This window comes from Pieris brassicae, chromosome 7, assembly GCF_905147105.1.
Source record: "Pieris brassicae chromosome 7, ilPieBrab1.1, whole genome shotgun sequence".
Classification (NCBI taxonomy): Eukaryota; Metazoa; Arthropoda; class Insecta; order Lepidoptera; family Pieridae; genus Pieris; species Pieris brassicae.
In genome coordinates this window covers 21,088,499-21,104,638 of record NC_059671.1, presented here as the reverse complement: position 1 = coordinate 21,104,638, position 16,140 = coordinate 21,088,499, and the positions used below count along the sequence as shown (strand labels likewise).

Genomic DNA, 16,140 nt, shown 5'->3' with positions numbered 1-16,140 from the left:
AAAAGTGTACCTAATAATAATATAGAAATAATAAATCACGAATGTTTTTAAACTCTTATTTACTTGATTGACCCCCCCCCCCCCCAGTTCTTTGAGTTTTAAAATTATCACTGTATTTAGTATACTTTAGTAAATATCTAATACTAAAATATGCCTGTATATATTTTCATTATTTTTTTTGTTGTTGCAGGTAATAAAACAATTAAAGGCAATGTGTCATTAGATTGACAAACATACCGCGATGTGGTACCAAACACAGGTATTTGATTAGCTAAAATGAAAGCGGCTCTTATTATTATTTAAAAAGTATTAATATATAAATTATTTAAAATGCTATGTAAATATCAAATGCAAAATTAATGTAAGATTCTTAAAAATTTAGTTTCGTAAGGTAGTTTCCACTTAGGGCACGTTAAATTTGAAGTCTAGTGACATTTCAAAAGCTCACATATCTGTGTCTGTTAATCGTTCATCAACCACCATGAATCCGGAAAATAACTTAATGAGAATCGTATCGTAGCGTCAGAATGTATTTAAAAATAAATATATGTTTATTGGTTTATTTATCACTTATTCCACGTCATTAAATTTGTCTTACAGACATCCCTACTTATGGGCAAAGAAGACAGAGGGTGTAGGAAAAAACTCTCGGAACTCTTTTAAAATATCAAATCGTCTTCCGAAATGACTATGACAAACATAACGGTCATCCTATATAAATCAAAATATTTACAGTTAATAATCCTAAGTAGCGTTTAATATAAATTGCGTTTTACATAAGATTATGATTCCATATAAATTGCATTCGCAATGGTTCTGATGTGAAATTCCTTTGATTACCGCGAAAATTACACATTTTGTTTTTTCGTTTCTTGCCTTTTTAGTTCAAGTTTTCTATTCCAGACAGCATTTTAAATAAAATTTATACCGGTTCGGTGATAAGTCAAGCGATCTTCTCACTTTAAAAGTAGGGTAGCTTGGGAAGAAGGTACTACAAGATGGTTGAGTGGGTACTGCCTTTCAAAAGTGTACCTTGTGTTACCTATGAATAAATGATTTTGAATTGCGCTCAGCAGTTGGTTGAGTTACATGGCATACGTTCATTTCCACTTTAAAATTTTAACAATTATCAAATAGCATATGAGCTATGATAAGAAGTAATAGATATTTTGAAACACCATTACAAAAGAAGATAAATTTACAAAAACACATTGTCCAATGTCCATGTCATCAATAATATAATTGTCAAACATCGAACGTTGCTGGATGTCTGTATAAAGTAACATTGTGTCTGTTTGTCTGTCACGTCCGGTTTTATTCGGAACGATTGCATTTGGACCGTGAAATGCAATTATTCGAATCGGCTACATACTATTAGAACTGTGAAACGTTTTTAAAAAGAAAAATTAAGAGATTAGTCGGAAAATAACAAAAACTTATTTATTGTCTTATTTTAATATACAGTAATGGCCTAGTGGCTTGTTCCCGCTCTTAACAGCGTGTGACTCTCATCCCTGAGGTCATAGGTTCGGCCACCGGCTGTGCTCAAATAGACTTTCTATCTATTTGCAAATTTAAGATTGGCTCGAACGGTGATGGAAAACATCGTGAGTAAACCCGCTTGCATGAGGCGTCAACGCCCAAAACGCCGCGTGTATCAGGCACAGTTGATCACCTACTTGCCTATTAGATTGACACTTCATTATAAAAAAGATACAGAAAGGCCAGACCAAGAAAGTTGTAGTTAAATTTTTCTTTCGCGACCAGCTTAAGCATAATTCGTTACCACTTAGAATAATTATGAAATCATAATATACAAAGCAGACTAGTCAGTTAAAGACTTATTTAAAATAAACGTTTGAAATAGTATCACCTTTATATGACTTTGGTATTATAATTTCGTTAAAAATACGTATATCATATATCACCATAATAAAACAGTATAATCATTAAAATAAAACATATATTTGTTCAAACTCCAGTGACAGAAGGTCACGAAATAGGCATCAGCCTGGTAATTTTCGTTAGAGTACATAGATTGTTTAAACATACCATAATTTTCAATATTTGTGAACAAGTTTATAGTTTTCGTACAAATTAAAATCAACACCGTGCAATGTACTCTCTCAATATCCGGTACGCTCCACTTTTCCTCTATCCATCGCTAGATTTTTCCGTGATTTTAATTACTCGACTTTAAAATTCAATTCAACAGTATGAAATAATTTGTTACTGTCATAATCATGGATTTATCAAAAAAATATTGATTTCATTTCATACGTCAGTTACATTATACAAAACAGAATGATGTAGTATGTAAATAATGTTTTCGACTGTATAATTCTTATACTGATCGCAAATGGACTTACAAGTCATATTTGTGCCAAAGCTTAATAGATCTTTTTTTGAAAACAAAGAGATCGGACCATACATTTCTGAAAGCATCTATAAATATATGTCAACCAAGTGAAAAAAAATATTTCAAAAAGACAAAAAAAGCATCAAATATTTTCTAGCTACAGTTTTTATCAGAAAATTCAACTGGCGTTTTAGGGTTTTTTTTTCATTTTTAATTTTGTTTTCCATCGCTTAAACCTTCAAAATAATCTAAGTCAGGTGCAGCCATTCTCAAGTTTCAAGTAATTCGTTTATATATATTTACGTTTATGTGTTAACAGGCTTGGTACGTCGTAGGGGCTAGGGCGATGCCATCTCGCCTAGGAAAGTGTATTGGCAGGTTGGCCAATCGCCCATTACATTAAATAAACTGTATTCTACCGTATCCACCTTATAGAGCAAGGAGCGGAACTCATAGCATTCATTTACTCTTAATTTCAAGACTATCAATTTGTTATTTTTTTATTTAAATTATTTACCAAAGGGCCAAATTAAGGAACGGTAATATTTTTAAATTATAGTAAAAAAGATGTAATTACCAATGTTGAGCCCACTTTATATATTTAAATTTGATTAAGTTTTTCCTTTAAGTTTTCCCACAATATCTCATTTGGTTTCTTGGAAACCTCTTTGTATTTCCTTTGATTCTTTTCGATGAGATAAGCTGTGATTGATGTTTTAAAAGATTGGATCTTTTGTAAAATTACAGAACAAAAAACATTGTGATGAATTAATTCTGATGTATTTGACTCGTTTAAAGGACATGGCTATTGTCATCAGATATTTAAATATCAAATTGTAAAGTCATTTATAAATTAAGTTAATAATTAACTTGATAGAATATTTAGAAAACTTACCAAACATAAATTGCATTGTAATAATGTCCTTTAAGTATGTAAGAACAGCGTACAAATTAATAAAAGAGAAGCGTTTCACTCCCCAGATGGCGCAAATTCTTACAGGGCACGGAGGCTTTGCATATTACCTGCATAGGTTTAAAATTAGGACAAGCCCAACATGTGCCTGCAGTGATGAAGAGCAAACAGTGGAACATGTGCTTTTACACTGCCCTATATTCGCATCGTCCAGGCACGACCTGGAGCAACAAATGCAGATGACTGTAGACCGTGGCGGCCTACAGGACATGTTAATAAAGCACAGACCGTGCCTGGAACGGTTCTGCGAAAAATTTCTTAAATATTTAAAGGAGGCAAACAAAACCGAAAGAGCGGGTCTCGCGAGGAATTGCGCCCCGGCTCGCCCATGAATATTGTAAATAAAAATATTACCGATGCAGCCGGGGCGTATTTCGCGACGCCTGCCATTCGCGAACTAGTAGAATTAATTAAATGTATATTGTTTTTATTTTTGGAAAAAATGTGGTATAAAAAGTCCCTGGACAATATGGCAGGGGAGTAGAGGGTTTATCTATTTAAAAAAAAGTCCTTTAAGTATTGCTACGCAGGTACTGAAAGGTGAATTTTTTTTAATATCTTTCCTCTCTCTCTTATAGAAGAGTTTAGTATCATATAAGCTACGTAATACTGATACACAAATACAGAGTGCCATTTGATTGACAACCTCCCATTTAAAGCTTTTTTTAAATTGATCAATCAATTTACTGACCCAGCGTCAGGGAAACTTCTTACAGTGATGCGAGGAATACGAGAGTCAGTCGGCGAGGTGACCAACTACAAACCCACTATTCTGCTGGCTTCCGATATCATTAAAAACTTTGCTCACTATTAGAATATGAAAATTTCAGTTTAAAATGTCCAAACTAAATAGCATGAAACTATCGATTTTCAATGATAGTATGCTAATTTTCTCTTGGTCTATAGTTTTCCTCGTTCGATACGAGCTAATTCCTAGAATCGTTGGCCAAGCGCCACTCACTACTACATATCAATCGTCGTTCTCACACATGTCTCAATCGCACCTATAAATGTCGAACGAGGCTTGATAATAAAATATTGCCAACGAGCTAATAAAATAAGGTTCTCAGGGATGTGTACGAAATAAAAAGGATACGACACGTATTGTATTACACATATTACACTGGCAGTAAATGTAAAATTAGAAGCATTTTATATACTTTTCTGTTTTTGACGTTATTACGTGTACATTGTGTTACCTATATGAATAAATGATTTTGTATTTAAATACAAATAAATCTGTGGTGCTACAACCATTTTAGGTCTGGGCCTCAGATCTGTTTTATGATCATTTGTAAATCTAATAGGCAAGTAGGTAATCCGCTCCCTGTGCCTGACACACGCCGTCGACTTAATGGGTAAGGCAAGCCGGTTTCCTCACGATGTTTTCCTTCACCGTTCGACTGCTGAAGCCAACACTGCTATTAACATTACATTAACTTATACATAAAAAAAAACATAATACCAGCCATAACCCGTGACTTGGACAAAGGACTGATAATATTTATTTACATTACATTCAAAACATTACATACATTGTAAATTGTCCTTGTTATAATTCATTTCTGCATCTTGTACAAATTTACGTAGAATTAGAACAACAGATAATAATCTCCAAGTGTCAATTTCTGGGTGAAAAAGCATGATTTTCGTTAAAGATATATGTTGAACTCGTAAATAACTCGAACCTACCAAATTTCCTTCGATCGAAAACCTTAGATAGAAAAAAAATTGATAGTTTTTCGAAAATTCGTTGTATTTATGGCACCATTTTTTTGCTTACAGGGTATAATTACATTGTTTAGGATATAGTCAATCATTGCCGCTAGGTGGCATGGTTCAAGGGAGTCATTATTTTGATTATAATCTGAATTGGTACAAAGGAAAGATAAAAAACCACATAATGGTTTAATCATTTAAAATTTTTATACTATTTTTAGTACGGTCTGTTTAACCTCTGTTATTAAATGACCGCAACTTTGACTGCTTTATTATTTAGCTGTACCTCATTGTAACCTTTATTGTTACTGGTATAATCAGTCGGAAAAATACATTTCAAAATGGTAAAACCCATTTGATCAGCTATTGGTCTTGAGAGAGCAATAAAAGATAGCAAATTGCTAAAGGTTATCTATAACAACTTGAGTTGCCGGTTTTCCTGGATGCATTCCCGGTCCACTCCGGTACGTTCCGCAACCACGACTTTGTCCTTCTCGTGCCTGGAATTTTGTCCAGCGTTATAAACTGCAACAAGTCTTATCGATGATGACGCAAGACATGCCCGAGATATGTATATTCCGTATTTTAATCTGCTTAAACATTCGCGTCGTCCCGATTAAAAAAATATCATCTAAAATTCCTTTATTTATTTATTAATTTCGTAACACAGCAAAGATAAATTATATGTACCAAAAACAATTATACAATATATATATATATATATATAAAAAGGTATATATAAAATTAATAAATAAATTTAATTAATACCTAATTCGACTGTGTTGTGTGATGGCGTGAAAGTGAAGGTATGTACATGAGGGTGTGCTTGTGATAGCGCTATGGATATTCTTCATACTCCTTTGATAAAACTGGAAAAGTCGAACTAACTACAATTTATTAAAAATGCCTGAAGGGTGTGGGAATCTGACATTACAATAAATTTAGAAAGTAAATAATCCGCCCACAGCTCTTAATATTAACATAACTCAATCAGCGAATAGTGGGTCATCTGAGCCTGTCTAGTCTTTCAAGGTTAACCACTGTGATAATTCATTAAACTTAATACTTTGTCAATCTTGTCAAATCATTTTTAATGTTTTCCTGCTTAGGTGTATACAAAAACGTGGGATAAATAAATTAATATTTAACAACAATACTTTACAGTATAAGCCACAAAACTTAAGATTCTGCTTATTTTCTCTATCTTGTCAAATCTCTGTGATAAGAATCATAACTATTATTGTATAGTCGGGATTCCAACGATCAAATTCAGGGTAGAGAATACCATTTGTTGCTTATTAATTTCATAAGCTATATCAATAAACTTTAAAGTTATACTGGTATCAGGGTTACGGAATATAGGCTCGTAGATTCATTGTGAGGAAAGCATCTGCTGTAACCAAATATCTGTCAATGTCAGAAGACTGTTTATCTAATTGGCTATACAACATACGAATGACGCATATGTAGAGTAGAGGTTGTAAGCGCTGTGGATGGTTGTATCTCATTATAGATTGTCCAGTTTCTGGAGCATCAAATCGATATAAGGTAACTATCAAACATTTACCCGAAATATTAAGAAGCTTCAAATAGCAACCGGAAGATTTCCGCAGTTACATAGTGAAACGTCAATCACTGCAATAATAAGAGCGGAGAGGACGCGTCCGCGACGGTACACCACTTGCTGATGAATATAGAACAGGATAATCTTCTTAATATATATAAATCTCCTATCACGATGTTTGTCCGTGATGGACTCTTAACTACTTAACCGATTTTAAATTAAATTGGCACACCGTGAGCAGTCTGGTGCTCACGACTTAAGAGATAGGATAGCTTGGATCTATAATTGACAGTCTCAATTATCTGTTAACTCCAAAAGATTCTAACAGATGTCGATACTTTTCGACTGGATTGAGTAAGTAATCAATAGATGGCACTACTATGGTAGACCGACAAACGTGTCATATAAGCTACAATTAAATATCATGATTACCACGTGTTATTGAGGCTAAAGTATAAATTAAATTTATTTTCTAGTAAACGAAATAACGTGAAATTCAATTATTTCTACTTTTTAATTTTTGGCGTTAGCATAGCCAACCACTACCACTATTAAGACCGAAGTGTAAATCAAATTCAAATTATAGTGACGATAATACAGTGAAATTATTCTTTCGTGTCACGCTATTAAGGCTAACTAAAACCACATAAGGAGAAACGAAGTTCACGGGGGCAGCTAGTATATATATATATATATATTTGTAGTGTACAAAACATGTTTATAAAATTAGGTCCCGCTCTGCAAAAAAATCGCAGTATATGTGTTTGCTTACTACTATAAATCAATCAGAGATATTTCTAATCTCGTAAGCTAGACTAGACTACTACTACTACTCTACGAATAATTTACAGTTTCACAGGCTACTGTAACTACTTGTTATATCTCGTGCTACAAGTACTCGTTATACTGGAAACTGTGAACAATTAACCCCAATTTTAATATGCCCAACAATAGTTAGCTAAACAATATTTTAATCTGATTATGATAATCATAACCCACTATGTAAATAACATTGCATGTAGTTTTGATGTGTGTTCCAAGGCTAGATTCCTTTGTTGTGATCTGGTTATTTGAATAATGATATAATCGGAGGTTTTTTTACTCACTGGTCATAATTGGAACCAGTTGCTGGTTGCTACATATGCCTATCGTACTAGTCCCATAAATACAATAGCGTCCTACCGAAGAATAAATTATTTACTACTGTTCAGAGCCTTAAGAAATAATTTAAAAATATTTAGTATAGATTATCATTCCCAATATTTAATTACAGAAAAAGTATCAGTTTTAAATCTAACCTGCTTTTCCATAAAATTTTAATTTTAACTATAAATTTACTTTCACTTTTTGAGCAGTGTTGGCCTAGTGGCTTCAGCGTGCGACTCTCATCCCCGAGGTCGGAGGCTAGTTCCTCGGCTGTGCACCAATGGACTTTCTTTCTATGTGCGTATTTAACAATCGCTCGAACGGCGAATGAAAACATCGTGAGGAAACCGGCTTGCCTATTACATTTACAAATAATCATGAAACAGATACAGCAATCTGAAGCCTAGACGTAATATCCATTGATTTATTCTAAAAGATACTTCACTTTACGCAAAAACGATATGATTCATATGAAAAATTACTTCGGTTCAGTGTGTATTAACCTGAATTTTCGTATGAATTTTATAGTTTAGTTTCTCTTGAAAATCTAAAAGATACATTTGTATATTTTATATTTTGTAATCAGGACATAAGTGTGTTTCTAAATGCAACATAATTACCAGTAATCATAAAGCCGCATGACAAATTGCCGAGTTCCGCTGCCGTAATGTAAAGCCTTCGTACAACCTGTAAACTGTTATTTATAAAAATGGAGCTAGTTGATTAATAACGTTAAGAGTTGTTATTATTAAACTCATAAAATAATTGAACATACAAAAATGTATTTGTATAATACAGCTACTAAAGTTTCGACACACGTACACAAATAATATTGTGAGAATAAGTGTTATGTGCGTGCGCATGTACCGATTCTGTGGACGCATATAGAAAAAATATATCAATTTCAATGTATGTACCTCATATTTATTTATTTATTTCGTATTTCTACAGGTAAAATAAGTTATATACAACAAAAAACAATTATACTAAACATATATGCAAAGATGGAATTCATAAAAGGTTCAAATAATTACGAAAGAAGAAAAATTTTATAACAAAAAAACGTAATGCCTTATTCGACTGCGCTGTGTGTGTTGGTGTGAAAGTGAGGGTATGTATGTAAGTAACGTAAGGGTGTGTATGAGGGGTATGCTCATGATGCAAGTGATTTAGCGCTACGGATACTCTTAATACACCTTTTAAGCATATTCCGCGATAGCTATATAATTGGAGAATTCCTGGACTCCTACTATAAATATACACGAGTACGCAAATGTTTTTATATAATTTATTTGTTAAATAAATAGTGACACAGGAAACGTAGTCGTTGAATGTCATCAGTTGTGATGAATCGCGGCCTTTGAATTGTGTCACGTATACAGTCTTATCTCCACCTACTGAGTTTTATATTATATCTATGTTTACAGATCTTCGTGATGTTCTTTTAAAGCGGGTTTAAAGTTCAGTGTAGGCCTTTGTAATTGTGTATTTAAAATCGTAAATTGTTTTTGTAAGAAAATACGATGCAAATAGATGAATGATGTTGAAGAAACAACAATCATTTATTTTTATATCAAAACTCCACACACGTTCAAACCCTGATTTACACACCATCACACAACACACCCGGATATTAGTGAAATGGAATCAATCTCTTTTTATTGACTTTTTTCTTTCCTAAGATTTGTGCATGTTTGAACCTTTTTGTATATATTATGTACTCTGTATTTTAAGTATGATTGATATTTTTTTTTAGCTGTATTTGTACGAAATAAATATTATATTATAATTATAATCAGGTGAATTTTAAAATCTATGAATTTAAAATATAAATTCAGGAAACGGGCAGTGTGATTTTAATAACATATATTTATCATGTCATACACTTTCATACACATTACACTTACTCATTAACTCATATGAGTTATGAGTAAGTGTAATCCACCCACACACTAACTATGCGTCTTAGGCGTGTTACGCGTCGTGTATCCTGTAATAATTAGGAGAAGAATTTATTCTTAACAGCTTCCAAAGTCAATCTTGAATTTATACATATGTAAAAGTATTATACATATATTAACTTTGTTATGAAGAGCTGACACAAGTATTATTTACTTAAAAGGGTTTCAAAATCTTACACATTGCTAAGTAGATACTTAGAATTAACAAATATTTTTATTTTTATTATTTATTATATAATAAAATCTACGTTTATATAAAGACATTTAAGTTATTTAATCGATGTTCGCCGTTCTAATATTACTTAATGAGACAATAATACAGCAATTCTAAATATTTCAAACTGCCAACAGGTGGCTGGACAATGGTTAAGGGTCTGTGCACAATAGTGCGTTGTTTGAATACTTTGCTAATGAATAAAATTAAAATAAATATAGAGTAGATTAAAAATATTTCTAAACACAAGGAAATTAATAAATAATTTAACATTGTAATTTCTTAAATCGGTCTTATAAATTCCAGGCCTGACAAAATAAACTCAAACATATTCTAAACAAATTTGTCATGAAGCAGGTTAATTATTTTCTTAGTTATAAAAAACTGAGCCTATGCATGATTATTGAATAAAAAAGAATGATAATAAATACCAGTGGCACTACAATCTTTTTGAGGTGGGGCCTCGGATCTCTGTATCTGTTTCATGATTTGTCAGTCTACACGCCGTCGACTTTTTGGATCTAAGCTAATTTGGAAAGCCAGTTTCCTCGAGATGTTTTTCTTTTCTATTCGAGCGAATGTTAAATATGTACAATGTACATAGACAGAAACGGCAAAAACAGTTAACGACCACAGCGATGTGAGTCGCACGCCGAAGCCACTAGGCCAACGCTGCTCCTCCAAAGAATAGCCCGTTTGTACGATATTGAGCAAGCGAAACGGATCTCAATGCAATTTCAAATTACCGTAGATAATTCGCAGTTGTATACTATCAGTGATCGCTGCATAATGTCATGTTGTAGATAAGGGAAGGGCGCGCTAGAATCTTGCCTCGAGCGCGGGTTGGGTAGGTGTTTGAACTATGCTCTATGAATCAAGCTAAATTAGTATGCTACGGGAGTAATCAACCCTGAGATTTTCTAGGAAATGTAAGGAAAAGTGAAAGTTGTTGACGACGTATTCATTGGGTAGACTGATATTTCATGTAAATACTAACCAAAACATTTTTAATATTTGTATTAAAGATTAATTGAGTATGTCTTTCTTTACACTTTTTTTCTTCCTGTTCGTGAATACAAAATCATTTTTGGAAGTTATTTTTATGGTTTATAGAAGTATAAATTACTTTCACTTTAAAAAGACACCTAGAAGGGGCAGAGAGTGCCCACAATGAGTCACATCACGTTCCGTCATTTATATTTTTAGCAGAACTCCGGCAATTCCGAGTCATCCACGCACTTGCGTACCCACTACCTAGAGTTGCAACTGAGCTGAGGATGCCAAAGGCGAATACTCTGCTCCTCAAAAGGAGAATCAACTCACTATATATGTCCCATCTGGATAAAGTCGCAAGTTGTTACACCGGGAAAATAGAGGGCAGATAAGTTACCAAAAGAAGCGGCAGAAAAATTAAGAACAAAACCTGAATACGCCGCATTCCTACAGTTATATATTAAACGCCAGCAAAAGCGTTAGAAGTTTGGAATGAGGGCTACCGGGGGTGGGTGAAACAGCCGGAACTACAACAATGGTCATCAGATATGTTAGAGCTTCATATAAGTTAATAAAAGTGGTGCGTGTCACACCCCAGATAGCGCAAATTCTTGTAGGGCACGGCGCCTTTGCACATCAAGGTTTAAAGTCAAGACAGGTCGAAGATTTCAAGAAGACATTTACCGTCGATCTATATTTATATAAGTATACAGCATATTGATCAAAATTAATATTGAATATAATAGCTAAACAAATTAGTTATGACGGTAACATAATAGCATGGTTAATTGCCAGTAACGTAGATTTATAGCTTTCAATTGTTAAGTCATAGTTTCAGTAAATGTTAACTACAATAGACCTATTACAATTAATAATCATATTAAAGTTACTTATAACTTTGACTCCTATATTATAATAAAAAGGATATACCCCATTCGTAATTTCGTATTAACAAACGGGCAGCTCATCGGATGTTTAGTGATAACGCCGCCCATAGACACTCACATTGCCAGAGGGCTCGCAAGTTGTTGGCCTTTTAAGAATCGGTACGCCCTATTCTTGAAGGACCCGAAGTCGAATTTGTTCGGAAATACTTCGCTGCTGCTGTCCACATAGTGGTGGTGCGCGGCAAAAACTGCATAAAAAACGCTCAGTTGTGAGATACATAGATCATTAAGCGAGCGACCTATTTGTGAAGCGTATGGGGATATATAAACTGTGGTTTAAAAATATAAAGGCCGTTTACTATCAATTTTCTAAATAGTTTTATGTTATTTTTAGTTAGAATTTGGCCATGCATATGGGGCGTAAATAAATAAATAAATTAATACCAAATACATACTTGGTATTAATGATCTACTTATATACAGAATCGCACTTAAGACAAACTTATTTAAATTTGCGATTAATATCTTGGCAGATAAATTTAATAAAAGCCGAATTTAGGCAGACTTTTGAATTGTTGAGAAATTATCTCCTATCTGAGTAAAGCTCTGCCCTCAATTATGGTTTAAGAATATAATATTTTATAACTTAGTACTTAATGTTTCTCTAGGAGGATAAGGCCACCGTGACCACTTAGATATGGTAACTTAATGGTATGTAAAGTTGCGTGTTCACGTGATAAGGCACGCTCAAATAGCGATAAAGTTAGGTCATCGCTGAACTAATCAGGAACTAAGGATATTTTTGTTTTCATATTTGCCCTTTTTAATATACGGATGGAATTGTAAATTGCATTGAAATGTCAGGTAAACCACGATCAAGCTTTATTAGTTATTGCAAAAATTAATAGTGAAACTTGTTAATATTTTAATGGTTTAACCGTGCCCAGATTTCTTGAAAGATATTTTTTATAAATGGTTAAATGTTTAATCATTATATTTGTTATTTGTCTAGAGATGGTATTATTCGTGGCAATCATTGTGTTTATAACATACAGATATAATATATATTACATTAAAATATGTCAAAATGACAAATTACTTTTAATACATTTATTTAACATACAAATTATTATATATTTAAAATAAAAATAACACGTTCGCTCTTAAATGTATGAAGTACTTGATCGATTGAAAAAACTATGTCAAGACCTGCCTTTTCATTCTTAGACGATTTAATTCATTCCGATATGTTTAACATAATCAATTTAAAAAAAAAAAACCGTATATTCAATACTAGTGGATTCAGCGTGCGACTTTGATCCCAGAGGTGGAAGGTTCGAATCTCCGTTGTACAACAATGTAGTTTTCTTTCTATAAAATAAATAATCGTGAGAAAATCAGAACCACCACCAAAACATCGAAGGTGTGTCAGACATAGACGGCTGATTACTTGCCTATTAGTTGAAATATCTGATCACTGAAAGCAAGAATAAGGGTTTTTGTACGTATGGAAAGTAGGTAGTCTATACTTAATTGAAATATGAATAGATAGACGTATGCCAAAGTTGATATTACAGTAACTTATTTGTTAATGGTTACTGGTAACTGCTGATTTGATTGAGATAACTTATTTAGTGTTGTCATAACAAAGCCCAATCAACCAACAGGAAACGCTTTTACATGTTTGATAAAGGTTAAATGGCTATATAAAAAATCCTTATTTTCCAAGCTCATTAGAGTATCAATAGAGTAAACAATTTCTCAAAGAGACAAAATCGGGATGAAATACACAATTATTATTTGATGTTCATAGTACCTAAGATGAAATAAACTACACAAAAATGCAGTTCATTAATTGCACGACTTATACGCAATGATTCTCAACATTTTCTTTTTTACCACATGAGTCAACATAGAATTCAGGTCAACTTGGAATAAGCTACGAGTTTGCATCACTATATTTCTATGTATAAGTTGTAATATTGTACTATGTTTCTAAGGTCTTAGCGCGAACAATACTTTAAGAGAGCATTTACTTTTGTACTTTTCAACTAAAGTACATGCATAGTATATTTTACAAATTGCATGAATTGTTTATGTGTGCTGTCAAAAACTCTAATTATCGTTGACGAATTCAAACACCTTACTAAACTTTCGTAAACAGTTAAATAATTTTTGAATCATCCATTACAGACACCAATTAATTATTATTTTTGTATTAATTTCTTACAACAAATAAATTCTTTTACAATATAACTTTTAAATATATAATATAATAAGTAAATAATTTATTGAATAACATACAATTATAGAGTATTGACTCTTAACCTACATAGTTATAATAATATTAATAATTAAAATAAATAAATAAAAAACTGAACTTTGAAACTTAGTCCCTGTGGCAATGTACCTTTAATGCTATCAGCTTGTCCTCGCTGTGTTGTTATACTTATGTGTTGAGAAAAGTCTCAGCTCTGGGGCCACCGGCACTATCAACCAGGTGTCAACTTAAATCTTTATTTAGCGCTATGCCCAAGACTCTTAACTCCAAAGGGAACCAAACCAAAGTTGGACAAAAGATAGAATTTATCCCATTATATAGTATATTATGTATTACATAAATTCCAATTAAATAAAGTCTACATCTTGCAAGCTAAAAAAACCAATTAGTGGAGCTTACCTTGCACATACAGACAGACACAAAATGAACATTCTAGATCTAGTTTTGAATCACCGTATTTTGTAATTAAGAGACAAACATTTTCCACAGGTTCACATGACAAAATGAGATTCGTCAATATTCCAAACATACTAACTTCTCAAACCATTATGTTTCTATCTGTCTTTATTTATCAAACAATGTGAGTGAGTTACATTTAGTATTCAGTGTGGTCTCCATTCATACTGATAGTGTTGCGTTGTGCAATACCAAACCCAGTATTGTCTTTTGTGACCGCCTCTATGGCCTATGGCATGGTACGGAATATTTCTCTAATATATTGATTTGTCTATCTTTATGTAAAGAAATAACTTCTTCGATTGTTAATTATCTGTTTACATTATTTGTCACATCTGACGTTGTATTTAATTATCTTATTGAGTATGTTAGTCTGCGGAAAGTCAAGTTTTCGCTTGTCACTTGAATTTTTGCAAGTGTCTTGTTAAACTATCATCGAATTTATATTACGAATTCTATTTAAAGAAATTGTTTTAAAGATTTTTAATGAAATAACAAACTCTAAATGTTATTTCTATAGCTACTTCAGGTAATTGATTAGTTATTTATTACTTTACTTGTTTTTAATCAATTAACTTGTCTTTCCGTTGTTTTTAATCAATTATGAGTGCTAATATGTTTTATGTAATTTAAAAATTTATGTTAGAATATATATTTCCTTTCTTATATATATTTAACGTTAAGACCAGATTGGTACGCATGCAGTACGCTCTTTTCTTGAAGGAGCCTAAGTGGAATTGGTTCGGAAATGTTTCAGTGGGCACAAGTGGTGGTGTGCTGCAAAAACACTGCTAATACTGTCAATTACATAAACTGCTAATATCAATTGTATATTTTACTGACCCTATTTTCAGTACATCAGTACTTTTGCAAGCACTACAGTTTGTATTTCTGATAGTGTGGGCCTAACAATGCTTTTTGATTATCGATAATTTATCATAGAAACATATGTAATGCACCTACAGAATCTTAGACTTGGAAAATAAAATATAAAATTTACCCACTTTAGTATCTAGCTATACTGGGTTAACGTGTTAATGCTGTGTAGTGAACGCATTGCCTCGTAAACGACCAGGTAACTGTGGTCCAGGTCCAGGTCTTTGTCCTCAAAAGGGTTCCTTTGCGTTCTTAAACTTCATAATGTAAATATTATTTTCAATGGCTTCTTCATGTTTGAGAATATAAAATGACTTCCTGCGTTAAATATTATTCATCTGGATTTCGTTTTATAACTCGTTAGAATTTTTTTTTAGATTCATATAAATTTTCTTAAAATAATTTTGCCACTTATCGACATATTGTATTAAACCATCACGTGCCTAGTCAGCCTAGAACCGTGCAGTGACCGACAATGAGGACAGCTATGCGCTTGCGCACGCGACCTCACGCATATTAATATGTTATATTCGGTACATTTTTAGTATTAAATAGCAATACTAAAGTTTCCTTAATCCTTAATTGCATTGTTTGAATGTTTAATGAACACCAAAATGTTTTATAATTAATTTCTCAATTATAAAATCGAATTTGAAAAAAATACAACCAAATAAGTTAAGTAGGTTAATTAGTTTCTTTGGTAAATTTTTC

General features: G+C 32.6%; 1 protein-coding gene and 1 long non-coding RNA gene across 4 annotated transcripts in view; one reads left to right on the top strand and one right to left on the bottom strand.

Moving 5' to 3' along the window:
* The window catches only part of LOC123712338 (serine-rich adhesin for platelets), an 80,501-nt gene that overhangs the window by 56,314 nt on the left and 8,047 nt on the right, over nucleotides 1-16,140 (top strand). The window lies entirely within an intron of this gene.
* On the bottom strand, nucleotides 5,338-14,836 carry LOC123712340. 3 transcript variants are annotated; one of them, XR_006754075.1, is made up of 3 exons: nucleotides 14,497-14,836; nucleotides 8,382-8,455; nucleotides 5,338-5,551 (listed from the first exon to the last, which is right to left on the bottom strand). It is a non-coding gene; the product is annotated as an uncharacterized LOC123712340 (long non-coding RNA). The 3 variants fall into 3 exon arrangements; XR_006754074.1 differs by having other exon boundaries at nucleotides 8,382-8,448; XR_006754076.1 differs by lacking the exon at nucleotides 5,338-5,551 and adding an exon at nucleotides 7,745-7,793 and having other exon boundaries at nucleotides 8,382-8,448.